Below are 15,873 nucleotides of genomic sequence, written 5' to 3'. Positions count from 1 at the left end.
CAGGATTCGAGCCTGCGACCGTAGCAACAGCGCGGTTCCCGACTGAAGCGCCTAGAACCGCTCGGCCACAGCGGCCGGCGACGAGGTGGCGAGACGGTAGATCAGCTATCTGCACTCGAGAGTTTAGACAGAGGATGGGGTTAGGGGTGGAAAAGGAGGCAAGTAAAAAGACAGTGGTTGCATTGATAGAATATAAGTCTGTTTAGCTCTGGAGTTGGAACAGCGAAGGGAAAGGTGGGTGAAGCACAGTGACTAACGAAGGATGAGGCAGGGAGGGTGATGTTGCTGTGAGAGTTCCCACCTGCGCAGTTCAGAAAAGCTGGTGTTGATAAGAAGGATCCACAAGGCACAGGCTGTGAGAACCCATTCAAGAGAAGAAGATTGTGTTAGGCAGCTGTTTATTGGTCAGAGTTTGTCAGTGGCCATTCATGCAGACAGACAGCTTGTAGGCTGTCGTGCTCACGCACAACAAAGCACAGTGATAGGAGCTCAGCTTGTAGATCACATGACTGGTTTCACAGGCAGCACTGTCTTTGATGGGATAGGTGGTGCTTGTGACTGGACTGGAATAAGTGGTGGTGGGAGAATGATGGGACAAGTCTTGCATCTAGGTCTGTTAATGGGATATGATCCATAAGGCAAGGTGTTTTGATAAGGGTTGAGTAGGGGTGGACAAGGATATTGTGAAGGTTCAGTGGGTGGCAGAACACCACTGTGGGAGGGGTGGGAAGGATAGTGGGTAGGACATTCCTCAGAGCACAACGGTTAGTAGTGAAAACCCTGGCAGAGAACTGATTCAGTTGCTCCAGTCCTGGGTGGTACAGACACACCAGGAGAATGCTCCTCTGTGGTCAGAAGGTGAGACATTGGGAGGTGGTGAGTGACTGGAGAGAAGCACGCAATATATGTTCCTGTACAAGACTGGAAGGGTAATGTCAGTCTGTGAAGACCTAAAAGAGACCCTTGGCATATTTCAAGAGGGGCTCCTCATCACTTCAGATCTGGTGGCCATGTGTGGCTAGGCTGTATGGAAGTGACTTCTTGGTATGGAATGGGTAGCAACTGTCAAAGTGAAGGTATTGCTTGTAGCTGATAGGTTTTATACGAATGGAGGTACTGATGTAGCCATCTTTGAGTTGGAAGTCAACATCGAGGAAGGTGTCTCGCTCAGTTGAGGAGGACCAGGTAAAACAAATGGGAAAGAATGTACTGAAGTTCTGGAGGAATGTGGATAGGGTGTCCTCACTTCGATCCAGATCACAAAGATGTTACCCATGAATCTGAAACAGGTGAGAGGTTTGGGATTCTTGGTGGTTAGAAAGGGTTCCTCCACATGGGGCGTGGGATGTATTGTCTGGGTGCCCATTGCCATAGCTTGAATTTGCTTGTAGGTGATGCCTGCATATGAGAAGTAACTGTGGGTGAGGATATAGTTGGTCATGGCGACTTGGAAGGACGTTGTTGGTTTGGAATTGGTTGGGCATTGGGAAAGATAGTGTACAATAGCGCTAAGGCCATAGACACTAGGGATGTTAGTGTAAAGGTGGTATCAATAGTGGTAAAAGAACAGGAACTGTCTAGAGTCAGTGGAGGAAATGGTTGATGTCTTTTATATAGGAGGGTAGGTTGCAGTTAATAGGCTGAAGATGTTGGTCTATGAGAGCAGAGATTCTCTCAGTGGGAGCACAGTAACTGGGCAGTATGGGGTGTCATAGGTAGCTGGGTTTAAGGACTATAGGAAGCATATAAAGGTAGGAGTGTGGGGAGTGGTAGGGGTGAGGATAGACTATGGGGAGACGTGGTGGGATGGACCTAAGGATTTGAGTAGAGACTGCAGATCCTGATGGATTTCTGGATTGGAGTCACTGCAGTAGGGTTTGTAGGTGGACGAATTTGATGGCTGGCCAAGTCCTTCTGCCAGGTTCCTTGTTGCTTAAAACTACAGTGGTAGAGCTTTTGCCAACAAGTAGGGTTGTAAGATCGGATCAGGCTTTAGGTGGTGGATTGCTGGTTTTTTTTTATTGTTGATGTAAGATTAGCTTGCTGTTGAGGGATTTGGGGAACGATGGTGAACCAAGGTTCAAAGTTAAGAAATTCTAGAAGTTAACAGTGGGTGATTTGCGGAAAATTATTTTATTGTGCTCGTCAATAAAAGCACTGTAATGATATCCCAGAGTATTATTTATGGTAGATTAGCTAACCGCAAATCCAGTTATAGCCACATAGGCTGCTCGCGGCTCCAAGCGATTCCAATACACTATAAGAACTGCTACGACTGATTATATATGAGTGAGAGCACTGTACAAACAAATGGGAAGAAGTTCAATGCACCAATCATAAGGCAATCCATGGAAGATTTACCCGTAAATCTGCTGTTTTGTGTTAACAGGATCGACCAGTTTTGCTGTACATTTCCTATGTCAGCTTCTACGGACTCATAACTTAAACTAAAAAGATTTATGGAGTTTTATTTCACAATCAGATCCTGCAATATGGTATCTCTCTACTGTGGTTTATTGGGAATACGTTTGCTGAGGATAAAGAGCGCGAACAGTAATTTCTTGGAAAGCTGAAACTGGAGCAGGAAGTGAACTCAGGATTAAAACTGATTAAGATATGTGGCTTGAAGGTAGCAATGTAGCATTATAATACTGTCAGTCGTGGAGTATGAAAAGCGCGTTTTGCGGACTGTAATAAGTTTGCTTACCAGAAAAATTAAGTTCGCGCCCAAAAATATTACAGACATTTCTGAAGTAGAATATCACGAACAATCATCATGAGAGGAACACGACGAAGGAGATGGAAGTCAGTGGCAGCAGGTGTGGCGAGGGCAGCCACATATCCAGAGTAAGCATCGCTGAGCACAGGGAGTGCATGGAAATCATTTCAAGTCACAGCCTGAACAACGAGGAGTGCACTTGTTCCACATGGCAGCGCTCCAGAGTTCAGTATAAGGGCGCTGTATCGGCACATTCTTCAACCATCTACACTGTCTGGTGAGCGCGACAGCTTACAGAAAATAAGTCGAGGTTCCCATTGTTTATGGTAAGGCTTAAATACTCATATTAATAATCATATATGATAGACATAAAGTGATAAGGGCAAGCAGAAATTGCTCCATTGAACAATGAATTTTAAAAAATTATTACTGATGTGAGCACTCGGGAAGTAAGTAAAGGGAATAAAACTAAATGGAATGAAAATAGATCTTACGAAATGGATTCGAATTTCACGAATCTGGTCGTCAGCTGTTTGCGACACACGAAAATTTGTGCTGCACAGGGACTCGAATTCGGACTTCCCACTTATCACGAGTGGTCATCTTAGCCACTTCAGCTATCCGAGCATGTCTACAGGGCCGTTTCATACTTACGTATGGCACGGAGCACACAACCCTTACACTCACGGATTTTGTGATTCCTGCACAGGGAGAGACTAATAGTTTATCGTCATTTAAGCACGTCGCGGCACTGCTAGATCATTGATGGTTCCGATGTCTGTCTTCATACACTACTGGCCATTAAAATTGCTACACCAAGAAGAAATGCAGATGATAAACGGAAATTCATTGGACAAATATATTATACTAGAAGTGACATGTGATTACATTTTCACGTAATTTGGGTGCATAGATTCTGAGAAACCAGAAACCAGAACAACCAACTCTGGCCGTAATAACGGCCTTCACACGCCTGCGCATTGAGTCAAACATAGCTCGGATGGCGTGTACTGGTACAGCTGCCCATGCAGCTTCAACACGATATGACAGTTCATCAAGAGTAGTGACTGGCGTATTGTAACGAGCCAGTTGCTTGGCCACCATTAACCAGACGTTTTCAATTGGTGAGGGATCTGGAGAATGTGCTGGCCAGGGCAGCAGTCGATCATTTTCTGTATCCAGAAAGGTCTGTACAGGACCTGCAACATGCGGTCGTGCATTATCCTGCTGAAATGTAGGGTTTCGCAGAGATCGAATGAAGGGTAGAGCCACGGGTCGTAACACATCTGAAATGTAACGTCCACTGTTCAAAGTGCGGTCAATGCGAACAAGGGGTGACCGAGACGTGTAACCAACGGCACCCCATACCATCACGCCAGGTGATACGCCAGTACGGCGATGACGAATACACGCTTCCAATGTGCGTTCACCGTGATGTAGCCAAACATGGATGCGACCATCATAATGCTGTAAACAGAACCTAGGTTCATCCGAAAAAATGACGTTTTGCCATTCGTGCACCCAGGTTTGTCGTTGAGTACACCATCGCAGGCGCTCCTGTCTGTGATGCAGCGTCAAGGGTAACCGCAGCCACGGTCTCCGAGCCGATATTCCATGCTGCTGCAAACGTCCTCGAACTGTTGGTGCAGATGGTTGTTGACTTGCAAACGTCCCCATCTGTTGACTTAGGGATCGAGACGTAGCTGCTCGATCCGTTACAGCCATGCGGATAAGATGCCTGTCATCTCGACTGCTAGTGATACGAGGCCGTTGGGATCCAGCACTTCGTTCCGTGTTACCCTCCTGAACCCACCGATTTCATATTCTGCTAACAGTCATTGCATCTCGACCAAAGCGCCGCGCGGGGTTAGCCGAGCGGTCTCAGGCGCTGGTCCCGGCGGAGGTTCGAGTCCTCCCTCGGGCATGGGTGTGTGTGTTTGTCCTTAGGATAATTTAGGTTAAGAAGTGTGTAAGCTTAGGGACTGATGACCTTAGCAGTTAAGTCCCATAAGATTTCACACACATTTGAACATTTTTTTCTCGGCCAACGCGAGCAGCAATGTCGCGATACGATAAACCGCAATCGCGATAGCCTACAATCCGACCTTTATGAAAGTCGGAAACATCATGGTACGCATTTCTGCTCCTTACACGAGGCATCACAACAACGTTTCAGCAGGCAACGCCGGTCAACTGCTGTTTGTGTATGAGAAATCGGTTGGAAACTTTCCTCATGTCAGCACGTTGTAGGTGTCGCCACCGGCGCCAATCTTTTGTGAATGCTCTGAAAAACTAATCATTTGCATATCACAGCATTTTCTTCCTGTCGGTTAAAGTTCGTGTCTGTAGCACGTCATCTTCGTGGTGTAGCAATTTTAATGGCAAGTAGTGTACAATGTCTGTACCTTCACAGTACAATCTCCTTCATACACTCGTGTATGCATGTCTGAAAGACAATGTATTGCGCAGACACAGACACTATACAAACAGGGATGCATGCATGTCTGAAGCACATTGTAGTGTGAAGATACAGACACTACATAAACACAGACAACATAACTATTAATAAGGAAATAGGGATCTTAGTATGAGGAAAATGTTGTAACTGAATATTAATATCAATTCAGTCCAAATATACACAGTAGCAGGAAGTATATTTCCACTATGGTTCTACCTAAGGTGGCACTACGAACGCCAGTAATACATAATTATACACTTGGTTGAAAGGTTGCCTCTAGAACAGAAATGTGGCAACACAGTAAGAAATAAACAGTAATATTTGTTCTGTAATATTAATGATGCATAATTGTATTTAACTTTGCTAACAGTTTATTGTGTACCATTCTGTTACTTATACCTAAACAATGAAATCTAAATAAAGGTGATTGTATCTTGGCAAACTATGATACAGTCACTATGACTGTAATTATTATGCAAACACTCATAGTTAACTGTTCCTATTGCTTCGTAAACAGCGAATGCCAACTCGGGACTGTAGTCTCCTGAACGGAATTGCCAGAACTGCGCTAAGCACAGGAACTCCTGCAGCTGTGGGAACTGTGGGAATTGAGTGGATGTCGGTGGCGTGGCGTCTTTTGTGCCTGTTAGCGGAAAGATCTCCATACGCCCAGTACTCGACAGAAAAAATTAGTCCATGGTTGACACAGCTCTCTCTGGCAGCTGACAAAACTATCGGCGGACAAATACGACACGGTAATGGAAGTGGGGAACAAACGGAAGATAGTCCCGATTAGCAAGCTGCGTCTGGAGGCTACTGCTTGTAAATGAGAAGGCACCTGGCGAGTGGTTTTGCTTGTTTGGTGGTGGCTTCTCCGATATTGCTGTGTCTCTCTTTGCGCTCTGTACACAGAACACTTGTTGTGGAAAAGTTAAATGCATCTGACAGGGAAATTAGCAGTAAATTCGTGACATAATGAAGTATACCAGGAACGATAGTGACAAAATGTCAAAAGTCTATCGATAGGAACACAGGCAAAATGGACTCTAATATTAAATTTGATGAAATAAGAAATGATATCAAGGAGACTAAAAATAAAATAGAAGTACCTGCTAGGGATGCTAACAAGAATTTTAAAGAGACGAATGAAAAAATTACGAGCTTTATCTAAGAACAAAAATTAATAAAGAATGAGGTGGTGAATAGAGCGGGTACAAGTGAAACCATTCAAACTGAACCCAGTGAAAAGGTCGCTGAAAATGAGAAATCTGTTAATGACTTAAAAATTAATTGCAGTGAGGAGACTGAAAACTGTAAAGGGACAGTCTCTGGTATAAATTATAAAATAAGTAATGTACAGTGTACATTTTCTGTCAAAGCAGATGATGTTATTAACATAGCTACTGACAAAACAAATGAATTGCTTCAGAAGGTAGGTGGTAATCTCTGCGAAATCAGCATTGTAATAATGTAATCACTCATCTTTTTGCTGAAAATTTAGAGAAAAAGTTAAATCCAGAATTCAAAAATGGTGTTACAGAAAATACTAATAGTGGAAATGTTGTCAGTGAAGACAACTATTTGCAAGTAGGTAGTTACTAAAAGAAAAGTGCTTCCTAAAGGGAATCATAGAAGAGAGCTGGTGATATTTAGAAGGGCGTATATAAGATGGTTGCTATGTCAGGAAAAGAACGAAGAGTAAGGGTTGGAAGAGTGTAAGATGAAAACTGAAATGGAAACAGTAACAATGTGAACTGTCCTACAAATAAGAATGAAAGATACACACTTGTTTTGCCAGAAAAGGAATAGGAGGGAACCAAAACAGTCCAACATTTCAAGGCAGCAGGCAAAACAATGTGACAAGAAAAACAGGTATGGGAATTTACACTTCCATGGTCATACACAACATAATGATATGATAGAAAACAATAGATGTTAGTGAAGAGAAGTTAGTGCTGAGGCTAGTGACAGTGAAACAGTAATGCTCACTAACAGAAGTAGTAAAGTATATGCCATTGAAGAAGGACTTTATGGTCAGGTAATAAACAGAGAAAGAGTACCAGTATTGCGAGACAAAGATTTAAGGTTGTGGAGGCCGTTAGAGTTATTAGAAATGGGAAATCAAGGAACAGTATTGGATTTTTTTTTTTTCACATGTCAATACCCGATCTGCATATCAGTATCTTTATAGGAACACACCTGTTAGTAAAGATTGCATCTGTCGTAGCTTTTGAGAAATGAAATGTGATCATGATGGTAACTGATACAAAGAATAAGACAAAATTTGTAAATAATGAGTCATTGCAAATACGCACAGACTCACTGCTGCTTGAAAGTGATGTGTGAATGTGTTCAGTCAATGAAAGTACAGAAAAGAAACAGTGGTCAACATAATATTCAAACAGAAGTATCAAATCATGAAACAGTGGCTAAAGTAAATGAAATTACAGTAATTAATAAAGCTGTAAAAGGACAATCAGAGAAAGGTTAGAGGCATGAGGCTGAATGCTTCTTACTTATTTTTAAACTCCCGTTTGTGTCAAGATGGTATCTGAGACACTTGTAAAACTTATTTTGATGTCGAAATATGTACATCTCAGTGCAGGGAACCAGGACTATGTGAAAATTTAATTTTGAACACAAACATGTGGAGCTTGCACTATACAATGAGAAACCCGGACTAGCTGGTCCATTTACATGTGCAATCTGACTGCAAAACAAATGACTCGATTAAATTGATGGCCCTGAATGCTGCTAGTCTTTATCTTATTCTGGCAAACAGTCTCTGTATCTCAACTGTTATTGTTATTACACAGCAAATGAACATAAAAATTAGCACATCTGACTTTCTGATCGAACTGCTTGAAATTCCCAACATAGCACTTTACTATCCTCTACAGATATTAAGCCTCGGAATTGATATGATATTATTTTCACAAATACTCTCTGACAATCACTGTGCCTTACAGTGGACGTGGACTTTTATGTTAATTAAATTTGTTGCCCTACCTGTGAGCTCAGAACGCTCACCAGCTCTGCAACTTGTTGCTATTAGGAATAGTGATGTGACTGTTAAAAAATCAAATTTCATTTGCCGTCCTTGTGATGTGCGATGCAAGACAGATTCTCAGAAATTTTCATAAAATGCTTCTCAGTACACGTCTCGCGCTGTGTAGTGCAAATGTGCAGAGTCATAAAAGTAAAAAATGAACATGGGGAACTAATGTTAACGACTGATAAATTAGAACAGAGACTCCATGTTTAATTATGCTTCATTAAGCCATGACAACAATGCACCTTTTCATAAAGCACACACCTAGACAAGTTAGCAAAAATATTTCTTAATAACTATTCGGTATACAATTGCCTTCCTTGACACTTGTTTCAGCTATGAGTCAATACCATTATAAAATTTCTGCTGCAGATTTCAACCACACACAATGTTCAAACAATAAGAAAACACACAATTGCAATTACAAAAAAAATGGTTTCCTTAAAAGTTGGCATTTCTCGTTTTTCCATTGACATAATCTCATTTGCTCCACTATTCGGCAGGCCAGCTTCCATTCTTTTTAAACCAATTACATTGACAGGCTGTCCAATACAAACTACTACTTTCTGGTCTCAAACACAATCTTACAAAGAATATACGATACTACAGACTCTGAGTACATTTATCAAATTCGCAACTTCATTCACATTTAAGGTTAAAACTTCTGAAAGTCGTCATGAGAAATAGGACAGCCCTCCTTTCGTCACCCCTAACCTATTAAAAAAGAATTCTGCAGAGTGGCTTCTGCTGACAGAATAGCAGGAGGTACTCAAAAAATTCTCCAAAAGAAACCATCACAAAGTGTGGTATAAATTGTGTGGTTACAGATAACTGGGGTTGGTGACAATGTATACGAAATATCAGTGAACAGGTACAGAGTGATACAAATATGGTAGATAACTTGAAATACAAATAAAAGTACATACATGCAAAAAGTGTACTAAGCTTCCACTAATGTCGTTTTACATATTTCTCATGAAGACATGGAATAACAGAATACTTGCAGTTGGGAATCAGTAATCTATTTCACTCAAATACAGTGGCATAAACATATGCATTACAGAATCAATACAACCGGCTGTACAGATCTTTAAAAAACCATAAGGACAAGTAAGAAATCCTGTCAATTCAAATGAGATAAGAAAGATACACACATTTCATGCAATATGGTACAAACTTTTACCAAGCAGTTACAATTTTTTTTCAATTTTTTAAGAAAATCTTATGAAGAGAAGTAAATATTTTTCTCTGTTCAAATAAAGCGGGAAATATACACACATTTGCAGTATGGTACAAAAATGGTTACAACTGCACCAACATGGTAGCATGAACATACTCCTGCAGCAAACTCAGGGAGTATACTATTTTCCCTTCAGCCTCCACTGATGGTTAGAAGAGCTCAAAACAAGTATGTTGTCCATGCAGACTCAGGGAGGATGAAGTACCTTATTACAGCCTCCACTGACAACGCAGTATTTGAAGAGCTACAATCACTGCTGCAGAATTTCCGTAATGAGCAGTGTTTCCATAGGTCCATCTTTTATAAGCTGAGACTTAATGTGATACTCAGCTTAGTGCCACAGCAAACTGCGTGGAGCCATCCACCATAATCTGTCCATAAAGCTTTGTGCATGTGTTAACCAAGATCATTTCCCATGTGTGTCCAGAATACATGCAACAAATTTACAAATTTACAAAGGAATCAGATAGCTAGTTATATATATTTCAGTGCCAAAATGAATTTTCCTGCAAAATATGGCAATTTCCTGTACATGTGCTTTATTCAAATATCCTTATCTTATATACATACAGTAGAAGATACTTTCTTGTACATGTGCCTCATTCAGATATCCTTATCTGATGTAGAAATGTTTATCTTATAACTTGGACATCGTGTAAATTGCTTGTTAGTAAAGCTCTGGTGTCATTTCAACCAATTACTTAAAGAAGTAAACAGTTAATCATCAATCAAATGTCAGTCTTGAATATGTAGCTCCATTTTCAAAGTACCTCACATAAATGAAAAGACTTGTATCCTGTTTCTTAAGTCACATACATTTATCTATAATGCCAGAATGGTAAATATTATATACCTCATGTATAACATAAGGAATAAGTATGGTGATCACCAAAATAGCTAATTATTGTGAATACACCCTTAGAACAGAAAATGTTATTAAATACCATTAATGCCGGTCATATGTCAGCATCTTATACTATTGGAGCAAAAACCTTAGATGTAACATCATCTTAGCAGTGAAACTCACTGGTATCATTATGACTACAAAACTGTTGTCATTCATGGTGATAAAAGAGTAACATGTTAATTGTATTTTCATTAACAAGCTGCAAGTTCCCAAAAATTCAAAGATTGGGTATCAGCTACAAAGTAGCTCTGTTATCTGTTGAGTTATTTCCTCACAAAGATGTACATACAGAGCACAATTGTGAGCAGAAAATGTTCAAGTTAAATGTATTTTGGTTCTTGTTTCCATTTCCATGCAGTGGAACTGTAAAGTGTAAAGTATTAAACCACATACAGTGTCGTTAGTGAGACAAAAATCTTCCTTTACCCCTCATTGGCTACCTGAAACAATAAACCATAAAAACATCTACATACAACATCACTACTGAAACAACGCGATCTTCTACTCCTCATTAGCTTCCTGAAATACTTCTTCTTAAAAACGTCTCTTCACTGAGATACACATCATAATTCAATATATATTATTACTTCATTACTGCTCAGCATAAGTACCATTTACATATCAGCACACAAATAAAGCTACATCATGAGCATGTAATTTCTTTCCTTTTGGTCTCAGCATTTTTTACACAAATATCATACTATACCCTGTTTCTGTCATTTTTTACAATGTGTCCAATTTTATGCAATATACCAATTCACTTGAAACTTAAAGGTCATTTCTATTTACTACAAGTAGTCAAGTAGTCAACAGCTGATGATTGTTAGCTTCCTGTAAATATTTTCAAAGATCTCATAATGGCATCAGATTTCTGAAACATCATCCACAAATTATCAAAAGTGCATAGCAAATTCCATTTATCACCACTTAGGAAACTAATTTCTTTTAGTGGAAGGTAAACCAGTCTTAAAACTTACTTCACTATACTCACACTTGGATAGTAGGAGAAAGTTATTTCCACTTATGACCTAAATACACTCCTGGAAATTGAAATAAGAACACCGTGAATTCATTGTCCCAGGAAGGGGAAACTTTATTGACACATTCCTGGGGTCAGATACATCACATGATCACACTGACAGAACCACAGGCACATAGACACAGGCAACAGAGCATGCACAATGTCGGCACTAGTACAGTGTATATCCACCTTTCGCAGCAATGCAGGCTGCTATTCTCCCATGGAGACGATCGTAGAGATGCTGGATGTAGTCCTGTGGAATGGCTTGCCATGCCATTTCCACCTGGCGCCTCAGTTGGACCAGCGTTCGTGCTGGACGTGCAGACCGCGTGAGACGACGCTTCATCCAGTCCCAAACATGCTCAATGGGGGACAGATCCGGAGATCTTGCTGGCCAGGGTAGTTGACTTACACCTTCTAGAGCACGTTGGGTGGCACGGGATACATGAGGACGTGCATTGTCCTGTTGGAACAGCAAGTTCCCTTGCCGGTCTAGGAATGGTAGAACGATGGGTTCGATGACGGTTTGGATGTACCGTGCACTATTCAGTGTCCCCTCGACGATCACCAGTGGTGTACGGCCAGTGCAGGAGATCGCTCCCCACACCATGATGCCGGGTGTTGGCCCTGTGTGCCTCGGTCGTATGCAGTCCTGATTGTGGCGCTCACCTGCACGGCGCCAAACACGCATACGACCATCATTGGCACCAAGGCAGAAGCGACTCTCATCGCTGAAGACGACACGTCTCCATTCGTCCCTCCATTCACGCCTGTCGCGACACCACTGGAGGCGGGCTGCACGATGTTGGGGCGTGAGCGGAAGACGGCCTAACGGTGTGCGGGACCGTAGCCCAGCTTCATGGAGACGGTTGCGAATGGTCCTTGCCGATACCCCAGGAGCAACAGTGTCCCTAATTTGCTGGGAAGTGGCGGTGCGGTCCCCTACGGCACTGCGTAGGATCCTACGGTCTTGGGGTGCATCCGTGCGTCGCTGCGGTCCGGTCCCAGGTCGACGGGCACGTGCACCTTCCGCCGAGCACTGGCGACAACATCGATGTACTGTGGAGACCTCACGCCCCACGTGTTGAGCAATTCGGCGGTACGTCCACCCGGCCTCCCGCATGCCCACTATACGCCCTCGCTCAAAGTCCGTCAACTGCACATACGGTTCACGTCCACGCTGTCGCGGCATGCTACCAGTGTTAAAGACTGCGATGGAGCTCCGTATGCCACGGCAAACTGGCTGACACTGACGGCGGCGGTGCACAAATGCTGCGCAGCTAGCGCCATTCGACGGCCAACACCGCGGTTCCTGGTGTGTCCGCTGTGCCGTGCGTGTGATCATTGCTTGTACAGCCCTCTCGCAGTGTCCGGAGCAAGTATGGTGGGTCTGACACACCGGTGTCAATGTGTTCTTTTTTCCATTTCCAGGAGTGTAGATCAGTATATGATGTTAAGTGCACCAATAGCTTTTGGCCTGCAGACATCTGTTTGACACTTACATGTCGTTGCAGCTCTTTCCCGTTTTCAGCAGGTATCTTAGTGTTAGCTAACGCTAAACCAATCACTTCATGACAATGTAGGCGTCTCTGTTTGGGTAATGGTAAAACTTCTCTGACTCGGTCAGATGCCTGCTTATTCTTTAACACCAGAAAGGGGGGGGGGGCAAGAGATATAGAATCATTTGTCAACTCATTCAATACATTCTGAAACAAATGAAGATATCTGACTCAAGTGTCGTGTTTGTGCTGTCAATACAATCTGTAGAGTTTCCCAAGCACTTTCATCTGGCGTTCACAAGGGTTTGAAGATGCATGATAAAAGGAACTAAGGGCAGGTTTAATTTTCATATGGGGTAATGTATGTAACCAACACAGATATAGTTTTCCTGGTGCTCTATGCACTGGGGTAAATGGGATAAATTTCGACACAAGATCTACTGCCACAAAAACAAAGGAGTAACAACTATTTGTTCTGGAAAGGGGTCAAAATAAATAGACAGTTGCGAGTTGTCTTAATTTAGTAGTTGTCTTAATTTAGTAATGAGAAACAGTGGAGCATAGTGGGCTATAGTAGGAGGTTTTGTCTTTTGACATAGTTTACGCTCTGAAAACACTGTACGAGTTCTTTTCTCCATATTGTGAAAATTACATGTGTCATGTGGCTTGCACAAAAATTATCAGGCGTATGGTGTATGGTGTATATAGAACACAAGTTTGTTCACTAAGTGATCAGGAATGCATACCACCCACAACGCACTATTATGACTCCTGAATTTGAAAAGAGACATCAGATAAAATTGTCTCACAGCTACATTGTTCCCGTCATTCCACTTCTCCTTGATTTCCCTCCATATAGGACCTTTATCTTGTTCCTTATTGATGTCAGCAAGTGTTAGTGAAATGTAACTGTCAAATTCAACCTTCTGAATGTTCGGAATACTAATGTTATTGTCCTGACAATCTTCTACAGTTGCTTTTGCAAGACCAACAGATAAATGAGACAAACTGTCAGCTACTATGTTTTGTGTTCCAAGAATGTAAACAATTATAAAATGGAACTCCTCCAGACTTAAGGTCCAATGCTTAAGGAAATCATTATTTAACTTAGCAGTCATTAGAAAATAAAGGACACAATGATTAGTATATACCTTGGTATGGCTGCCATACGAGAAGCAGAGGAATTTATCAAACACCCAAATCATAGTCAATGTCCATTAAAGTCACAGAGGAATTACGCTCTGACTTAGATAAAATGCGATTGGAAAATGCAATAGTCCTTTGGGCAATTACATCAGTTTCTTCAAATTCTTGAAAAATGTGCACATCAAGTCCAAACTTGGAGCTGTCAGTAGAAATACCCAAAGTCATGAGACAGGTATGGATGATGTAACACAAGCACAGCAAGAAGTGCATCCTTCAAAGTTTGAAATTCATCCTTAGTTACCTCATTCCAGTGCCACACAATATTCTTACCAGTCAAATCATACAACCTGGGTATCGTAAAATTTTTCATATTAATGAAGTGGTGGTAGAAATTAATAAGCCCTAAAAACCCTCTGGGTTGACATTTAGTTTTAGGTAAAGCCATTTTTTCACCTAGCTTCCAACTTTTCTGGATCAGCTTGAATTCCTTCATTAGATATGATGTGACCAAGAAATTTGATAAGATTATTGTCAAACTGTGACTTTTCCAAATTAACTGTGATGCCAAATTATGCAAGTACTTGTAGCAGTTAATTAAGACTGTGTTCTAATCATGACTTCCTGCAATGAGGATATCATCAACATAGATAGTAATTCTTTCCTTCAAGCTTTCAGGAAGAATAAAATTCAATCCATGAACAAAGGCAGAAGATGAAATGATGAGTCCAAAGGCTAACTTGCAAAACTGGTAACAGGCACCAAATCAAAGAAAAGCTGTATATTTCCTACAAGTAATGGCTAAGCAGGGATGGCTAGAGGACAAATGTAAGGATGTAGAGGCTTATCTCACTAGGGGTAAGATAGATACTGCCTACAGGAAAATTAAAGAGACCTTTGGAGAGAAGAGAACCACTTGTATGAATATCAAGAGCTCAGATGGCAACCCAGTTCTAAGCAAAGAAGGGAAGGCAGAGAGGTGGAAGGAGTATATAGAGGGTTTATATAAGGGCGATGTACTTGAGGACAATATTATGGAAATGGAAGAGGATGTAGATGAAGATGAAATGGGAGATAAGATACTGCGTGAAGAGTTTGACAGAGCACTGAATACCTGAGTCGAAACAAGGCCCCGGGAGTAGACAACATTCCATTAGAACTACTGATGGCCTTGGGAGAGCCAGTCATGACAAAACTCTACCATCTGGTGAGCAAGATGTATGAGACAGACGAAATACCCACAGACTTCAAGAAGAATATAATAATTCCAATCCCAAAGAAAGCAGGTGTTGACAGATGTGAAAATTACCGAACTATCTGTTTAATAAGTCACAGCAGCAAAATACTAACGCGAATTCTTTACAGACGAATGGAAAAACTAGTAGAAGCGGACCTCGGGGAAGATCAGTTTGGATTCCGTAGAAAAGTTGGAACACGTGAGGCAATACTAACCTTACGACTTATCTTAGAAGAAAGATTAAGAAAAGGCAAACCTACGTTTCTAGCATTTGTAGACTTAGAGAAAGCTTTTGACAACGTTAACTGGAATACTCTCTTTCAAATTCTGAAGGTGGCAGGGGTAAAATACAGGGAGCGAAAGGCTATTTACAATTTGTACAGAAACCAGATGGCAGTTATAAGAGTCGAGGGGCATGAAAGGGAAGCAGTGGTTGGGAAAGGAGTGAGACTGGGTTGTAGCCTCTCCCCGATGTTATTTAATCTGTATATTGAGCAAGCAGTGAAGGAAACAAAAGAAAAATTCGGAGTAGGTATTAAAATTCATGGAGAAGAAGTAAAAACTTTGAGGTTTGCCGATGACATTGTAATTCTGTCA

Source organism: Schistocerca americana, chromosome 4 (genome assembly GCF_021461395.2).
Source record: "Schistocerca americana isolate TAMUIC-IGC-003095 chromosome 4, iqSchAmer2.1, whole genome shotgun sequence".
NCBI lineage: Eukaryota > Metazoa > Arthropoda > Insecta > Orthoptera > Acrididae > Schistocerca > Schistocerca americana.
Note: the sequence above shows the minus strand (reverse complement) of the source record.